This window comes from Procambarus clarkii, chromosome 20 (genome assembly GCF_040958095.1).
Source record: "Procambarus clarkii isolate CNS0578487 chromosome 20, FALCON_Pclarkii_2.0, whole genome shotgun sequence".
NCBI lineage: Eukaryota > Metazoa > Arthropoda > Malacostraca > Decapoda > Cambaridae > Procambarus > Procambarus clarkii.
In genome coordinates, this window is record NC_091169.1 from 39,015,466 (window position 1) to 39,035,383 (window position 19,918).

The 19,918-nt window shown below is 45.0% G+C and overlaps 1 protein-coding gene across 2 annotated transcripts in view; it reads right to left on the reverse strand.

Moving 5' to 3' along the window:
- LOC123755346 (Transmembrane O-mannosyltransferase targeting cadherins 3) overlaps positions 1 to 19,918 on the reverse strand; it is a 672,781-nt gene that overhangs the window by 213,757 nt on the left and 439,106 nt on the right. The window lies entirely within an intron of this gene.

Consider the following 19,918-nt stretch of genomic DNA (forward strand, 5'->3'; position numbering starts at 1 on the left):
AAAACATTTATGACTTATTATAATTATAATATTATTAGTAGCAACAGTACTTGTTTAAATAAAGTATTTAACAACTGGACGCCACTTTAAGGTCGCCTCGATGGTAACAAATAATAATTTAATGAAAGTGTAAATATATGCAATAATTCGGTTAGAGCTTCAGTCTCTCACGCGCGTGTGGGGGACCGAGGTTCGAGTCTCCTACATCCCAGGTGAATGGAATTGATGAACGTGTGTGTATGTGTGTGTGTATGTGTATGTGTATGTGTGTGTGTGTGTGTGTGTGTGTGTGTGTGTGTGTGTGTGTGTGTGTGTGTGTGTGTGTGTGTGTGTGTGTGTAGAGGCTGGCAGAACCTGCTTGATCAACCAATCAACATGGGGGTTACATCTTGAGTTACAGTCAAACCATTGACTGTAACTTGACAGTTTGCCAGTCTGCAGCGTTCCCCCCTCCCCCTTCAATATCTTTCCAGTCATCACCCTAATGCATTCACTCCATCATGCACGCACTCACGCACACGCACGCGCGCCATTACTCAACTTACGTTGACCTGAAAGCCAGAGAAATGTATTTTTTTTACTAGATTATCAGCTACGGTTTTACATCTATAAATACGTGTAAGTTTCCCTCCCTTCCTCCTTCCAGACTTTGTTGTGGTGTGTAGTGATGTGTTGCCCTGCTGACGACCCCTGCTGACGACCCCTGCTGACCCCCCTGCTGACCCCCCCTGCTGACCCCCCCTGCTGACGACCCCTGCTGACCCCCCTGCTGACCCCCCTGCTGACCCCCTTGGTAATAACATAATGGTCGAGCTCAACAATAACCCTCACACCACCAAGAGGCGCTCAACGAGGCTTTATTTATCGAACGGTCTAAGTCTCTCGTTATTAATCCACGAACTAACACCTTAAAAGAACATTTGTTTGATATTTGTTATGGCTTAGTTACCCATTAGGTCTACGATCAAGCTGCCCACTCTAAGTGGCTTGATTTAGAGTCAATTTAGATTCGGTCAGAGTCAATGTGGCTCTAGGTAAGGCTCAATTTCTAGGTAAGGCTCTATCTCTAAGGCTCTAGGTAAGGCTCTATCTCTAAGGCTCTAGGTAAGGCTCAATTTCTAGGTAAGGCTCTATCTCTAAGGCTCTAGGTAAGGCTCGCCTCTAGCTCTCTTTCCATACCATGAGAAAGATATATTTCTCTTATATTTGGATATTTATAACATGAGCCATTCAGCGAGGTGACGTGACGATGAGCCATTCAGCGAGGTGACGTGACGATGAGCCATTCAGCGAGGTGACGTGACGATGAGCCATTCAGCGAGGTGACGTGACGATGAGCCATTCAGCGAGGTGACGTGACGATGAGCCATTCAGCGAGGTGACGTGACCTTTTCTACGAATTGACATGATGCTTTAACTGCATTATTCATCTCTTTGATCCGATTAATCCCCCCTCGTTCATCCGGTTATAACTCGACACGTTGAACTCAATGCTAATCCTGATTCAATTAAACCCCCTTAACCCCATTAAGTGTACATGTGTTGATCGTCACCCTTAATAAATGTCATCTTGGCCCCTAGTCAACAGTGGTAATCCTGGCCCTTGGCCAACAGAAGTAATCCTTTTCCATGGCCAACAGAAGTAATCCTTTTCCATGGCCAACAGAAGTAATCCTTTTCCATGGCCGACAGAAGTAATCCTTTTCCATGGCCGACAGAAGTAATCCTTTTCCATGGCCGACAGAAGTAATCCTTTTCCATGGCCGACAGAAGTAATCCTTTTCCATGGCCAACATAATTAATCCTTTTCCATGGCCGACAGAAGTAATCCTTTTCCATGGCCGACAGAAGTAATCCTTTTCCATGGCCGACAGAAGTAATCCTTTTCCATGGCCGACAGAAGTAATCCTTTTCCATGGCCGACAGAAGTAATCTTTTTCCATGGCCAACAGAAGTAATCCTTTTCCATGGCCAACAGAAGTAATCCTTTTCCATGGCCAACAGAAGTAATCCTTTTCCATGGCCAACAGAAGTAATCCTTTTCCATGGCCAACAGAAGTAATCTTGTAATAAATCTTCATTGCAAGAGCCCACAACATCCAAAGGTCTATGGCAAGAGTCACAAAATCGTCTTGATAGGTTGCATGTTTGCAGGCAAGCACGTGTATGCTTAAATGAAACCCAATCAACTTCAACGTTCATCAAATCTGGCCGTTAGTAAACTGGGTTTCAAACCCGTCCTTATATACCCCGTCCTCACATATAGAGATCCAAGCTCGTTAATCCAGCCGCCAAACCCTCTGTTTATGAATGAAAAGCGGTTTACACACACACACACACACAACTGATGACGTCCGAACACTTCCGGAACAAGTGCTTCGCTCACGTTCTCTGTTCGAACCATTATTCTGTAAATGCTTCACTCGCGTACTTCAAATGCAAATAATCGCCAACAGAACCTAAATACCTAACCGAACCTATGCCTAACTATATTGACCAGACCACACACTAGAAATTGAAGGGACGACGACGATTCAATTTCAATTTCAATTTCTAGTGTGTGGTCTGGTCAACATACTTCAGCCACGTTATTGTGACTCATCGCCTGCATATGCCTAACTATACATAGAATTTGAATGAATAATAATATTAATTTATATATGAGAACAAACCAATATTTAATACACAGTATGTTTAAATTATCTGAATGCGTCTGGGGAGGACGGCCGCTGCTTTAACGAGCCTAGCCTGAGGACGGGTCGTGGATCTGTACATCGTAGTTGTAACAAGTCCCGTTCTCATCTACATAATAATCCTTCAAACTCAAAAAAATGTTATTTAAACAATTCTCAAGATTGTAACAAGTTATATATAACAAATTATATGTTATATGCTATAGGTATAACAAGGTATAACAAGGTATAACACGTACGAAATTGAGCGACAGTGTCAAGTGTTATGTAACAAGTTGTACATAACAAATTGTGTGCTTACCCAACTGTGCTTGCGGGGGGGTTGAGCTCTGGCTCTCTGGTCCCGCCTCTCAACTGTCAATCAACCAATGTACAGGTTCCTACTAATGTGTGCGTTATATAACAAGTCGTACGACCGTTTCGCAAACAAGGACAGGACTCTGGAAAGGAGTTGGAGTGGGGGGGTGGGGGGGGGGGGGGAGGTGGGGGGTTGGAGGTGGGGGGGGGAAAGAGTTGTAGTGGGGGGTGGGGGAGGGGCAGGATACTGGAAACCCACCACCACCACCACCATCCTGTCGGTGTTCATCCTGTGGGAAATTACTGTTCTTGCTGTTTCGCGGGGCCGTTAACATTTTGGCGTGATCATATTTTGGCGTTAGGGTGGCTCTTGTTTTGTTAAGAGACTGCTATGTTGGCGGCTGTTATGTTGAGCCTTAAGCACATTTCATCACGGTCCAGCCAAAATTCGACGCCCAGGAAGCCCTGGCGGCGTTTCATCGTGACATGTCGTGTCTTAAGTCAAATTAACATACATGAACTATTCATATTTTCCCGCGTAAATGTCAGAGAGAAAAAAAAACATCAGGAGGACGACACAGAACGATACACACGACGACACAAAGTAACTATAACTGACTATACTATAAATAACTATATAGCTACTGACTATACTATATAATAACTAAATAACTAACTATAAATATTGACGGAACAAGCGTGAACATCTTCAAGAGGAAACTAGATTGTTTCCTTCAAGGAGTGCCGGACCAACCGGGCTGTGGTGGGTATGTGGGCCTGCGGACCGCTCCAAGCAACAGCCTGGTGGACCAAACTCTCACAAGTCAAGCCTGGCCTCGGGCCGGGCTTGGTGGAGTAGAAGAACTCCCAGAACCCCATCAACCAGGCATCAACCAGGCATCAACCAGGCATCAACCAGGTATCAACCAGCCATCAACCAGGCATCAGCCAGGCATCAACCAGGCATCAACCAGGCATCAGCCAGGCATCAGCCAGGCATCAACCAGGTATCAACCAGCCATCAACCAGGCATCAACCAGGCATCAACCAGGTATCAACCAGCCATCAACCAAGTATCAACCAGCCATCAACCAGGTATCAACCAGGCATCAACCAGGCATCAACCAGGCATCAACCAGCCATCAACCAGGTATCAACCAGCCATCAACCAGGTATCAACCAGCCATCAACCAGGCATCAACCAGGCATCAACCAGCCATCAACCAGGCATCAACCAGCCATCAACCAGCCATCAACCAGTTATCAACCAGTTATCAATCAGTTATCAACCAGTTATCAACCAGGCCACTACACACGCCAACAACACAACTACAAGTCAACAACACCAACCAATAGCAACAAGAACAGGTACACAACAAGGACACGAACAACAAAAACAGCACCACGAACTACAGTCAAAAAGTGACACTGTAAAAATTTTTACAAAGTACTTACCATAAATCTGATTTACCAGCGTTGCGAGCACACAAATTACCACTCGGGCTGACACTTATTACCATAAAAGCGACTCTTAAATGCCAACACACACAAGGCAAATCATAACACAACATCCTTCCCTACTCCTCCCCCCCCCCCAGTCAACGCCTCCTCCTCCTGCCCCCCCCCCCACAGTCCATGCCGCCTCCTGCTCCCCCCCCAGTCAACGCCTCCTCCTCCTGCCCTCACAGTCTAATCCTCCTCTTCCTGCCCTCACAGTCTAATCCTCCTCTTCCTGCCCCCACAGTCTAATCCTCCTCCTCCTGCCCCCACAAGTCTAATCCTCCTTCTCCTGCCCCCCCAGTCTAATCCTCCTTCTCCTGCCCCCCCCAGTCTAATCCTCCTCCTCCTGCCCCCACAGTCTAATCCTCCTCCTCCTGCCCCCAGTCTAATCCTCATCCTCCTTCCCCTACAGTCTAATCCTCATCCTCCTTCCACCACAGTCTAATCCTCCTCCTCCTGCCCCCACAGTCTAATCCCCTTCCTCCTTCCCCCACAGTCTAATCCTCCTCCTCCTGCCCCCCCAGTCTAATCCTTCTCCTCCTGCCCCCCCAGTCTAATCCTCCTCCTCCTCCTCCTGCCCCCACAGTCTAATCCTCCTCCTCCTCCTCCTGCCCCCACAGTCTAATCCTCCTCCTCCTGCCCCCACAGTCTAATCCTCCTCCTCCTCCTGCCCCCACAGTCTAATCCTCCTCCTCCTGCCCCTACAGTCTAATCCTCCTCCTGCCCCCACAGTCTAATCCTCCTCCTCCTGCCCCCACAGTCTAATCCTCCTCCTTCTGTCCCCACAGTCTAATCCTCCTCCTCCTCCTCCTGCTCCCACAGTCTAATCCTCCTCCTTCTGTCCCCACAGTCTAATCCTCCTCCTCCTCCTCCTGCTCCCACAGTCTAATCCTCCTCCTTCTGCCCCTACAGTCTAATCCTCCTCCTGCCCCCAGAGTCTAATCCTCCTCCTGTCCCCACAGTCTAATCCTCCTTCTGCCCCCACAGTCTAATCCTCCTCCTCCTGTCCCCACAGTCTAATCCTCCCCCCACAGTCTAATCCTCCTCCTCATAAAGCACACCAACAAGAGTTATGACACAAAATCAATGCAATGTTTAGGTTTGTAATCAGACCCATGTGAGTCTTGTTGAAAAGTTACATACTAATATTTATATTTTAAACTGTGAATCGAGTTGGCTTCGCCGTTCTGAGTGTGGGAACTCGCGATGACTACAGCCTCTGATGATAACACACACTCCCTACACTGCACAGACTAGAGCGTGCTTCTGGGAATACCAAGTTCACAGGTTCGATCCCACACCACGGCGCCTGTGGATTATCTCTTTAATGTGCTTCAGCCTACGGTTTAGACCTATTGTCTTGTGTATGACCCTCTGTCCTGTGTGATAGTGAATACCAGAATTATCCTCACTTTAATAAGACTTAATTGAAATCCTCAGATTAAGCAAAATTGTAATTAATTTGTCAATAAAGATGTTAATAATAATAATTTAATACAGTCCCTCTTCGGATATATGACTGAACTGTTCACTGTCTTAAGAGACATGAGAAACAGTCTGCTTTTATATAAGTGCGAATTATATAGGCGTGTCCAAGAGGAAGAGTGGAAGACCTTGGATTTTGTAGGGAAATGTGGATTATTTCCAGAGTCCTAACATACCCTAAGCTGCCTTCCCCCCCCCCCGTGTTCTAATATACCTTCAGCTGCCATCACCTCGTGTTCTAACATTGCCACAACGTTAGTTTTACTTTTGTTACTTTCATGCAATATTGTAGCAACATTGTGGTTATATTGGGATTTTTTTTTTTTTTTTTATTAACATATTAGGTACATCTGCATTAGTGCAGCTACCCTAGACTATATGAAGTGGAGTACAGTGTGTCAAAAAAGCTAACTAGGTGATGCTATAAAATCCCCATCACACAGGATGGTTAGTCATACAGAGGCATGTGATTAGCGGTCTGCACTGGCAGACTCCGGATGCATTTTGAGGATATCAACAACACAAGATTGAATAAGGTAGCAGTGGTAATACAAGTCCCCATCTCGCAGGATGGTTAGTCATACAGAGTCATGTGTTTAATAGCCTGCACTGGCAAATTTTGGGTATACTGTGAGGATATCTTCAAGAATACGAGAGTGAATAAAGTAATTGCAAAGCTCCAGGTACCTCATGCCAACTGGTCTGAAAGGTCTAATAATTGGGCATTCAGTGATGTAGTGCGGGAGATCATGCCGTAGTTCCTGCTCACAGAGTTTGCAACTGGAGTGCTCAGGATTGGGAGACCCGTCACCTGCAGCCACCTGCCACAGGTAACGGTAACCCAACCTGATCCTTGCAACCACTGTGTCGCACAGTCTAGTGGACGTTTTGTGCTGTCCATAGATGTAGGTTTCAGATCTGAACAAATCATAGCTTTTTATACTAGTACTTTCAGGTCGTTGGGAGTCAGTAAGTTCTTTCCTATCAGATCTGAATGTTTGGACCAATACAGTTTTGACAGCAGAGATAGGGATACCTAGATCTAATTCAACTTCAAACTTGTTACACGCTAATTTGGCTGCAATGTCTGTCTCATTATGATGGGTTATATTTATGTGTGAAGGTATCCATACAAAGGAAATTCGAGACCCTTTACTCTGTGCATCAATTAGGTCATTTATAATTGGGAGTATGAGGTTCTTGCTGTCGATCTTCCAAGAGAAGTTTTCGATTGCTTGAAGAGCAGACTTTGAATCGCAGAATATTATTCCTCCTCCAATATTTTTTAATGTGCTGGTTGCTAAATGTAATGCTGCTAGTTCTGCTTGTGTGGAGGTCAGCCAGTTGTTTAGCCTGACACTGACAGACTTTGTGCAAATATTATTTCTATAGAACCTACATGCCGCTGCAGTCCGTCCAGTAGAAGACTGGACTGAGCCGTCGGTGTAGACACAGTGCTCGTGAGATCTTAGACTCTCGATGGAGGAGGCAATTGTTTCAAGAGTGACAGCTTTGAGTAGAGCAAGATTCTCATTATCTTTCTTGGTGACAGGTGTGTATGATACTTGAATGGTGGGGTACAGATAAAGAGGAATATCAGAGACTGGTAGATTGCACTTAAAAGGAATGTTAAGTTTAATGAGATTGTAAGCATTGTTTCTCAGCCAATTATCATAAAAGGAGTGAGTTGGTATGTCGGCACCAGTCAAAAGGGTGTTAACAGCACTAAATAATTTGTCTCTGAGCAATGTAGGAGATGTAGGATCTCTCATGACTTTAAGACAGAAGGTAGTGTTAACTTGCATTATTCTCTCTAGTATGGTTGGAAACTTCAGTTCTTCCCTCATGTTGATGATTCTTGTGCATCTTGGGGCACCAAGAATTATCCTCATGGCCTCGTTCTGTATTACTTCAAGTTTGTCCAACACAGAGGAGGGGAAATTAATTAAGTGCAGAGCATTATAATCAACGAGAGATCTAACAAACATCATATAGAATAGTCTAGCATATTTAATATTGATACCAATATTCTTACCAGTAAGTGTTCTCAATGGTTTTAGTCTTTCTTTTAACCTACGGTGTAGATCATTTACAATGTCACTGTTAATACCAACTCCAAGGTATTTGTGCTGCCCACACGTTTCAATGTTCTGGTTGTTGACCTTGAAAGCTATAGGGACATGAGTTTTCTCTTTGGGATGAAAAAATCGCCAAATAACTCTACGGGAAATACAACCCCCATTTCATTCATGATAGGTTGTTTTTTTTTCAATAGGAGCCAATCCTACTTCAAGAGGGGTACTGGATCAATACTGATCCCCCTACGAGACTCCCCATACAATCACTAATCCCCCGTGGAAAACTGCGCGAGATTAACCACGTGACTGGCTTCCAATCTTGGTCAGACTTGCTTGTTTTTATACATTTGGAAAATAAAGCAGTGGTTTACCTGCTGATTACCTGTTGACGAATTCGAGAGTTGCTCTACTCCCATAGCCTGTTCCTCTTTCCTCAATCATCGCGGTCAATATTGATATTTATTACAACATTTATAAACTTCTAAATGTCACACCCCAAATTTATTATTATAAACCTCATAGATAACTGTGGAAAGATGAACAGGTTTCGTTACTGGTAGCACAAACGCTTCGCGAATCCTGGTCCAGGGTTATGGCAAGCCTGCAGTATACCAGGAGTATGCTTGCCTTTATCACAGATATACTGTTATACTCGTATCTACTTAACCTTTGGTTAACTGGCAATGACATTTCGTTTTTTTTTTTTTTTGACCAAATGATATTTAGGTTTAATTTCTCAATGAGCAAAATTGGCACGATTGCGTGTAGCCTCGTGTGTGTGTGTGTGTGTGTGTGTGTGTGTGTGTGTGTGTGTGTGTGTGTGTGTGTGTGTGTGTGTGTGTGTGTGTATAGCCCGCTACTCCTTCCCACCCACCCATGCTCCGCGCCCAAACGCTTCAGTCCACCTTTAGTGACACATACAAACTGAAGCAACAACTTTGGGCTGCAACCGTTTTGACAATGCCAACATTGAATTGATTTTTCCGCTCCTACAGCAGACTCCCATACAACCCTGGTCGACTTGTGCGTCCTTGTAACACCACACTACACACACACATTAGCGTGCGTGCGTGTGTGTGTGTGTGTACTCACCTAGTTGTACTCACCTAGTTGTGTTTGCGGGGGTTGAGCTCTGGCTCTTTGGTCCCGCCTCTCAACCGTCAATCAACAGGTGTACAGATTCCTGAGCCTATCGGGCTCTGTCATATCTACACTTGAAACTGTGTATGGAGTCAGCCTCCACCACATCACCCCCTAATGCATTCCATTTGTCAACCACTCTGACACTAAAAAAGTTCTTTCTAATATCTCTGTGGCTCATTTGGGCACTCAGTTTCCACCTGTGTCCCCTTGTGCGTGTTCCCCTTGTGTTAAATAGACTGTCTTTATCTACCCTATCAATCCCCTTCAGAATCTTGAATGTGGTGATCATGTCCCCCCTAACTCTTCTGTCTTCCAGCGAAGTGAGGTTTAATTCCCGTAGTCTCTCCTCGTAGCTCATACCTCTCAGCTCGGGTACTAGTCTGGTGTGTGTGTGTGTGTGTGTGTGTGTGCGTGTGTGTGTGTGTGTGTGTGTGTGTGTGTGTGTGTGTGTGTGTGTGTGAGATTAACATATCATATCGCCACACAGTTGGGGGCCCAAGTAATTGGTCAACAATTCTTCAAAACGCAACATAAGAATTGTAAAATTTGTCTCCCGCCACACGAGTCCGGATTAGGACAACATTCTACACTAATCCGGTTACATTCCGCATAATTCCGGACACACATTACGTATTCCGGCCACATTTATCTCCTTGTTGATGTAATGCTGACTTTGTTAATGGCCGGATGATATAATGCTGACGTATTATGTGGCCGAATAATGTGACGCTGACGTATTAAGAGGCCGGATAATGTGACGCTGACGTATTAAGAGGCCGGATAGTGTGACACTGACGAATTAAAGAGGCCAGATGTGCACATTATAAATGATCACAGATGTTGATTGCTGGGGATTGCCAATAGATCCAGAACTATTGCCAATAGACACCCAACTATTGATAATAGACCATATACGGCATATAGAGTCTATATGCCATATATGGTCTATATTATAGACCATATATGGCATATAGATCATATACGGCGCGCATAGACGAGATAAAACACCTAAATTATTGGGATCGTCTCAAAGCTCTCCAAATGTACTCACTAGAAAGAAGACGAGAGAGATACCAAATAATATACACGTGGAAGATACTGGAGGGACAGGTCCCAAATCTACACAGTAAAATAACAACGTACTGGAGGAACGATATGGAAGAAAATGCAAGATTGAACCAGTGAAGAGCAGAGGTGCCATAGGCACAATCAGAGAACACTGTATAAACATCAGAGGTCCGCGGTTGTTCAACGTCCTCCCAGCGGCTATAAGAAATATTGCCGGAACATCCGTGGACATCTTCAAGAGAAAACTGGACGGTTTTCTAAGAGAAGTTCCGGATCAACCGGGCTGTGGTGGGTATGTGGGCCTGCGGGCCGCTCCAAGCAACAGCCTGGTGGACCAAACTCTCACAAGTCGAGCCTGGCCTCGGACCGGGCTTGGGGAGTAGAAGAACTCCCAGAACCTCATCAAGCAGACCCACTACTATTGCCAACAGAACCACAACTCAAGAAACACCTTAATTTTCGCAAACATCTCTTAGTCAGCAGGGCTGAAGGCCTTTGTCTTCATCGGGCTTCAACCCACCAGAACCAACAGCCTGACTGAGCCTCCACTAGGGCTGGCAGCCCTAGTGGAGGCTCAAGGAAGATGCTTACTGGGAGGGCAGTGGTCTAAGACACCTCCCTGCTGCCTCACGTGACTAAATACACGCAAACACGCAACACACACAAACACACACACACACACACGCATACACAGACTCTAGCAAATAATCGTAGCTAACAATACACATTTGCCTACCCCCCTCCCTCACTCTCTCTCTCTCTCTCTCTCTCTCTCCTTACCTGTACGAAAGCGCTCTACCTCCAACTTAGGTGCGAGTTTTAGAGCAGACAGAAATAATTGTGGACCTAAGTTGGAGGAATGAAAGGAGGAACTTAACTCAGATAAATGTTTATTCTAACACACTGTTTTTTGAGAGAGATGAGAGAGAGAGAGATGAGAGAGAGAGAGATGAGAGAGAGAGAGAGATGAGAGAGATGAGAGAGATGAGAGAGATGAGAGATGAGAGAGAGAGATGAGAGAGAGATGAGAGAGAGAGAATCCTCGTTAAATACTTCAACGCTTCCTTATATAAATATTGGTATATAGGTATTTCCTAAATATTGATATAATTATAATATAAATAATAATAATTTCTTTACAAGAAGGCACAATAGGATAAGATTACACAAAACTGGTATTTGTATAGTCATGCAAAGCCACTAACAAGCATTGCGTTTCGGGCAATTAATACTCATTTAAATTTACCAATGACCAGTTCTGAATTACCGCTACTGATAAGTCATCCCTGTCGACCTCTTGATCATCCAGACTATTGGAATTGGCATCCAGCACGCTCACTGTCCGGTGAACCAAAACTTCATGTAAGAACCTAAATTGTTTGTGTCCGTGTAATATGACATTCTGAAGCTGTATTAGTATACAACTTATACAGTATACAATTTATACAGTATACAACTTATACAAAACAATTGTGGCTGGAAGAAACAGATGTATAACTGCAAATCATATACTTTTGTATACAAATTTAATGATTAAAGCTTAAATTTGCAGACAAATTAATCAAATTTAAAATGTGTAGACAACATTATGTCTAAATAATAACAAATTTTGGACAAATTTAATTATAGCTTAAAATTTATAAACAAATTTAATTACAGCTTAAAATTTGTAGACAAATTTAACCATTAAACCGTTTATATATATATATATATATATATATATATATATATATATATATATATATATATATATATATATATATATATATATATGAGTAGTGACATACATAGGTAAAGCACTGTTTCATAGCAATAAAAAACTTAATTACCAACAAGGTCTTAATTAGATATATTCCTCGAAGTCCAACAAAACCAAATCAAAAAGGTATACATACAATAGCAACACATAATATCCACACAAATCTCACATATTAAAAGAAAGTACACACACAAATCACAAATAAACAAATCCACAAGCGCCGTGACGAACCCTCACAGGATTCGAACCTCGTCACGGCCCTTGTGGTCTTGTTCATTAAAAGAATGTCTTCGTGCAAGAGCGGCCAGGTCGAGGACCGGGCCGGGGGTGACGCTAAGCCCCGAAATCATCTCAAGGTTACGTGCCCTCCTTCCAGTCAGCTTATAGGCATAGACTGAAGACTTAAGTCCTGCCCTCCCTCGAGAGATCTTTCCTTAATTAATTAGAAGTTTGATTGGGAAGAGGCGTTATCGCTCTCAGCCAGGCGGTGGCTCGCTTCTCAAGAAGCTACGACCCGCTTTCAAAAGGAATATAGATTTTTTGTCTTTCGTGCGCCAGAAGCGACCAGATATCAGGAATTTATAAATATATCTTCTTCGGCTATAGTTTTATGCCTATTATAGGCTTTCCAGTTCCCAGAGGATATCGAAGAGGTTGCTAGTGTTCAATACGCCTCTTGCAAGGAAGGGAAATAATCAGGAGAAAGGAGTAAGCCAATATGACACGTATTAGAAGGAATTTGAGGACAAGAAGCTGAGATATGAGGACAAGGAGCTGGGATATGATAACAAGGAGCCGGGATATGAGGCAAAGAGTCGATATATGAGGACAAAGAACTAGGATATGAGGACAAAGAGCTGGGATACGAGGACAAGGAGCTGGGATACGAGGACAAGGAGCTGGGATACGAGGACAAGGAGCTGGGATACGAGGACAAGGAGCTGGGATACGAGGACAAGGAGCTGGGATACGAGGACAAGGAGCTGGGATACGAGGACAAGGAGCTGGGATACGAGGACAAGGAGCTGGGATACGAGGACAAGGAGCTGGGATATATTTGCAACTTATTCAACAAGCAACAACAATAGATCTCCGAAGCGGGGGGGGGGGGCGGGGGACGGCAGGGCTGGGATCGGTCCACGGAAGGCTAGGGGGATAGGCGCCACGTGGACTCTCAGTCCCATCAGTCATACCCAAGACGGGCCGCCATTGGCCCGGTGTGTCGCCGCTTTAGCCAATGGCAGCTGCCCACCCCCATCTCGCTCGCGGGTCCGTCACTACGCTGGATATCCCAGTGACATCTGTGATATCACCGCTAAAACACTCAAGATAACAAAGCTTTCCTCCAAAGCCCCATAAGACCCAACTCTTATTAGCACACTAAATTTGCCCGTAGCATCTGCCCGAGGCCAGTAAATGGATGGGGCGCCGCGGAAAAGATGAAACCTTGCCTTTCAACTCCCTGTAATTACCCGCGACTGTCAGCCCAAGCTTGCTTTTTATATGGGGGCCACGACGCACACTTCAGGAGCGGAATACGAGGGAAAATTTGACAGTATTACTACAGCTTCAATGAGCGTGTGTCAGGAGCCGGCTGCGTCAGCTGCGGCCGGATAGCGGGAGAATTGGACCAGGCCGGAACCCGGGCGAGAGGTGGCAGCGTCATCACGCCGGCCTTGAGCGGGCAGTGGTGCAGCTGGGCGTCAATCAACGGGTCTGGCCGCGAGCATCGTGCAGGACGGCAGCTTGAGCCGCCTCCCACGCCCCTACAAGATGGTGGCGCAACACACTGACGGCCATTTTGCAACGTCCATGCTTGGGTAACTGCTTGCGTCAAGCCAAACCGGTCCTGGCGATGGCTGGGTGCACCTGACAGTTCTGACACACAGCTCCTGGCCCCCAGGCTGTCCTCATCCACGTCATCTGTCAACACACACACTCCCTAAGACCCTTCACTGCAATGTTTATATTGAGCCGAGTTCGTACAAAGCGATTAGGGTAACGAGACAAAGAAAATCATGTTTGTAATACTAACATCATTCGTATAAGCGAGAAGTCATGAGCTGCTTAACATGTAAAGTCGTCCCTTCAAGAGTCTGACATTGGACTGACCTCAGCACGGACATACCATTGTCGGGTCTCGATAGACAGCATTAACTCACGAAGCAGTTATCCTTCGGAATGAACAATGTATAGGTGGCTTAAACACGTGCCTGTGCACGTGACACGAGCATAAATAACGTACGTGCATAGAGGCAGCACCAAGAATACACAGTGCCCGGATGATAAACAAAGTTTCACTTTAAATTAGTTATCCATATAAATACAAACTGGGATTCTAGAATAATGTAACTCCCAGGTCCTAGGAGTCTTGTACTAGGTCCTAGCCTAACGTAACTCCCAGGTCCTAGGAGTCTTGTACTAGGTCCTAGCCTAACGTAGCTCCCAGGTCCTAGGAGTGTTGTACGAGGTCCTAGCCTAACGTTAATTACAGGTCCTAGGAGTGTTGTACTAGGTCCTAGCCTAACGTAGCTCCCAGGTCCTAGGAGTGTTGTACGAGGTCCTAGCCTAACGTAGCTCCCAGGTCCTAGGAGTCCTGTATTAGAACATATTAATGTCTCCTATCTGCAGCTCTTTCAACACTTAATCCCTTTCAAAGTGCGAGAGAAAACCTTTTCAAATTAGTTCATTTGTTAAGCAAGACGAACTCATCCTGTGAATGGTAATGGAAAAAAGTTCTATAACGGGCTCACGAACTGAACCCAAAAATTGATTTGGCTAAGAACATAAGATTCTTGATAAGCCAGTTACATAGTTTAATGTGTGTCAATAATGGGTTCAACAACTGAACCACAATAATCTCTAAGTTTGTAAAAATCGTTATACCATGAGTATACTTGGATATATTTACCTGGTTGATTTACCCGATATATTATTTTATACCACAGACTTGGCCATGCATTTCCAATACTATCTAATATATATACATATTATATATATATATATATATATATATATATATATATATATATATATATATATATATATATGTCGTACCTAGTAGCCAGAACTCACTTCTCAGCCTACTATTCAAGGCCCGATTTGCCTAATAAGCCAAGTTTTCCTGAATTAATATATTTACTATAATTTTTTTCTTATGAAATGATAAAGCAACCCTTTTCTCTATGTATGAGGTCAATTTTTTTTTATTGGAGTTAAAATTAACGTAGATATATGACCGAACCTAACCAACCCTACCTAACCTAACCTATATTTATAGGTAAGGTTAGGTTAGGTAGCCAAAAAAAGCTAGGTTAGGTAGGTTAGGTAGACGAAAAAACATTAATTCATGAAAACTTGGCTTATTAGGCAAATCGGGCCTTGAATAGTAGGCTGAGAAGTGCGTTCTGGCTATTAGGTACGACATATATATATATATATATATATATATATATATATATATATATATATATACACATTTCTTCTGTCTTCAATGGACAGGTTTAGAGATCTGTTAGATATCATACAGTTTACCGATTTGTTGAGCAAGCACAGAATGTAACTATAGTGTTTTTACAATGCTAAAACAACAAATACATATATTTATGGCTCGCCTACATAATCAGTGCTCGAGGAATTTTCTTTTTACACATACGATGTCATTAATGTGTTTTTACAAAGGTGAAATGTAATTTCTGATCTTCTGGGAGCACTTACGCACTCAAAATAGTCTGTTCTTGTCTATTATTCTGGGTGTGTTCTTGTTCTGTTCTGTTCTGCTGTTTGTGTTCTTGTTGGTGTGTTACTGTACTTACCTAGTTGTGCTTGCGGGGGTTGAGCTCTGGCTCTTGGGGTTCTGGCTCTGTGTTCGTCTGTGTGCGCGTGTTCCTGCGGTAGTCAGGAAAGCTCATATATGTATTTTCATTTTTAGTCCCCTCCAACTCCCTCATATCATCCAGGCCACATGTGCACTCCTGCACATATTGCCTGGGACCCCTCACGTGATATATACATATGTATATAAAGTACTTGGACCCCCCCCCCCCCCTCCCTGCTATATGAAAGTGCACTCAAAAAAAGTACATGGACATCCCATAAAAAAAGCACAAAGTTTCCCACGACAACCCATAAAAGATGAACAAAAAAAGGCAAGTCAGGCGTATGACGCCCCCAAGAAGCTTTCAGTGTGGAGACAGGCAGGTGGCTCAGTGTGGAGACAGGCAGGTGGCTCAGTGTGGAGACAGGCAGGTGGCTCAGTGTGGAGACAGGCAGGTGGCTCAGTGTGGAGACAGGCAGGTGGCTCAGTGTGGAGACAGGCAGGTGGCTCAGTGTGGAGACAGGCAGGTGGCTCAGTGTGGAGACAGGCAGGTGGCTCAGTGTGGAGACAGGCAGGTGGCTCATCGTGGACCTTAGGGGTAGGAAGGCTTGTGAAAAAAGTACAAATAAATAAAAAAAATTCCTTATTAAGACGACTCAATAGCTCGGTCGACAGAGCTTTAGCCTCATACAAGTGGGGGACCGCGGTTCGAGTCTTCTAGAGCCCAGATGAAAGGGAATTCAGAGAGCCAGGCCTGGTCTGGCAACATTGCATTGAATACCTTTAACACACTACACTACTAGGCAGCGTCTGGGATGCTCTCGGACGTAGGTTCGAATCCTCGTCACGGCCCTTGTGGATTTGTTCACTGAATACCTTTCATAAACATTACCTGGTTGATACCTGGTTGATGGGGTTCTGAGAGTTGTTCTACTCCCCAAGCCCGGCCCGAGGCCAGGCTTAACTTGTGAGAGTTTGGTATATATACATATATGATATGATTACATTCAGTAAATATAATAACATCAACCACAGGGTCAACAGACGCTTTCTCTCACTATTCAACAATGGTTTTTATTAAGACCCGAGGTCAGGCTTGACTTGTGATAACTTGGTCCAACAGACTGTTGCTTGGTGCGGCCCGCAGGCTCCACATTTCCACTACAACCCGGTAGGTCTGCTACTTCTGGCAGGAATGTGTCTGATTTTATCTTGAAGTCTACCTTTGCTCCGACAAGATTTTTTATGCTTGCATTTTTATTCAAAGCAGAACTTGATGTATAAGTCTGCAGTGCGAACATTTTGGTACATTCTCTGCATCTTCAAACCCTCATTACTTTTGTTTTAATGCTTCATAAATTATCCTATTTAATGTTTATGTTTTATATCCTCTGAGTGAATATACTTGCAGACAGCATAATATATATATATATATATATATATATATATATATATATATATATATATATATATATATATATATATATATATATATATAAACCCCAATGAGGGGGGAACCCCGTTGTGGTTGTTCTGATTTAACCTTATGTGTAAAACTTAGCCAGTCTTAGTTAACAATGTGTGTGTGTTGTAACAATCATAAACGAGCTGTGAGCACAATGCCTGTGAACACACACACACACACACACACACACACACACACACACACACACACACACACACACACACACACACACACACACACACACAGCTAGAGAGAGGGAACTTTGTAACACACCACCAGCATGGGTTCAGGAAAGGTAAGTCGTGTCTCACAGGTTTAATAGAATTCTACAACCAAGCAACAACCATTAAGCAAGAAAGAGAAGGATGGGCAAACTGCATTTTCTTGGACTGTCAGAAAGCATTTGACACAGTACCCCATAAGAGACTGTTGAATAAGCTCAAGTGCTCCAATGAATAAGGGAGTACTGAAGCAACATGAAGCAGAGTTTTACTGTGAGGAGTTAGACTTATGTGATGCCACCAGCGGAGTCCCACGGGGTTCTGTACTCGTCCCTGTCTTGTTTCTGATATTCGTGAATGATCTTCCAGAAGGTATACTCATTCCTCTCAATGTTTGTTGATGATGCTAAAATTATGAGATGGATTAAGCCAAAGGAGAGCTGCAAGAGGTTACAGGATGACCTGGAAAGACTGAAGGAATGATCCAACAAATGGCTACCCGAATTTAACTCGAGCAAGTGCAAGGTGAAGAAAATAGGCGTAGGGAGCAGGAGGCCAAATACAGAGTACCAGCTGGAAGAGGAAATACTTCTGAAGTTAGGAAGAGAGAAAGATCTGGGGGTTGATATCACAACAGACCTGTCCCCTGAAGTCCACATCAAAAGGATAACATCAGCGGCATATGCAAGGCTGGCAAACATAAGAACTACCTTCAGAAAATTGTGTATGGAATCATTCAGAACCTTGTATACCTCATATGTCAGATCAATACTGGAATATGCGGCTCCAGCCTGGAGTCCACATCTAGTCAAACACAAAACGAAGTTAGAAAAGGTTCAGAGTATGCCATCAGATTAGTCCCCGAGCTGAGAGTTATGAGCTACGAGGAAAGATTGCTGGAACTGAACCACACGACTCTGGAAGACAGAAGAGTTAGGGGAGACATGATCATTACCTATAAAATTCTCAGATGAATTGACAGGGTAGATAAACTGTTTAACACGGGTGGGACGCGAACAAAGGGACACAGGTGGAAACTTAATACCCAAATGAGCCACAGGAACGTTAGAAAGAACTTCTTCAGTGTCAGAGTGTTTGACAAATATAATGCATTAGGCAGTGATGTGGTGGAGGCTGACTCCATACACAGTTTCAAGTGTAGATATGATAGAGCCCAGTTGGCTCAGGAATCTGTACACCTGTTGACTGACAGTTGAGAAATGGGACCAAAGAGCCAGAGCTCAACCCCGCAAACATAACTAGGTGAGTACAAACACACACACACACACACACACACACACACACACACACACACACCTCTTATTCTTCCGGTTATTTGTTGTTTCAAGGTAAAACATAGAGTTTCCGACGCCAGAAAAATTGGTTCCCAAAACGACCATTAAGGGGTTACATAGACCGTTTATCACGACCTCGTCCTGGGCCCCCTCACACGTCTGACCATCCACCACGACCTCGTCCTGGGCCCCTCACACGTCTGACCATCCACCACGACCTCGTCCTGGGCCCCCTCACACGTCTGACCATCCACCACGACCTCGTCCTGGGCCCTCACACGTCTGACCATCCACCACAACCTCGTCCTGGGCCCCTCACACGTCTGACCATCCACCACGACCTCGTCCTGGGCCCCCTCACACGTCTGACCATCCACCACGACCTCGTCCTGGGCCCTCACACGTCTGACCATCCACCACGACCTCGTCCTGGGCCCCCTCACACGTCTGACCATCCACCACGACCTCGTCCTGGGCCCCCTCACACGTCTGACCATCCACCACGACCTCGTCCTGGGCCCCTCACACGTCTGACCATCCACCACGACCTCGTCCTGGGCCCTCACACGTCTGACCATCCACCACGACCTCGTCCCCTCACACGTCTGACCATCCACCACGACCTCGTCCTGGGCCCCCTCACACGTCTGACCATCCACCACGACCTCGTCCCCTCACACGTCTGACCATCCACCACGACCTCGTCCTGGGCCCCTCACACGTCTGACCATCCACCACGACCTCGTCCTGGGCCCCTCACACGTCTGACCATCCACCACGACCTCGTCCTGGGCCCCTCACACGTCTGACCATCCACCATGACCTCGTCCTGGGCCCCCCTCACACGTCTGACCATCCACCACGACCTCGTCCTGGGCCCCTCACACGTCTGACCATCCACCACGACCTCGTCCTGGGCCCCTCACACGTCTGACCATCCACCACGACCTCGTCCTGGGCCCCCTCACACGTCTGACCATCCACCACGACCTCGTCCTGGGCCCCCTCACACGTCTGACCATCCACCACGACTTCGTCCTGGGCCTCCTCACACGTCTGACCATCCACCACGACCTCGTCCCCTCACACGTCTGACC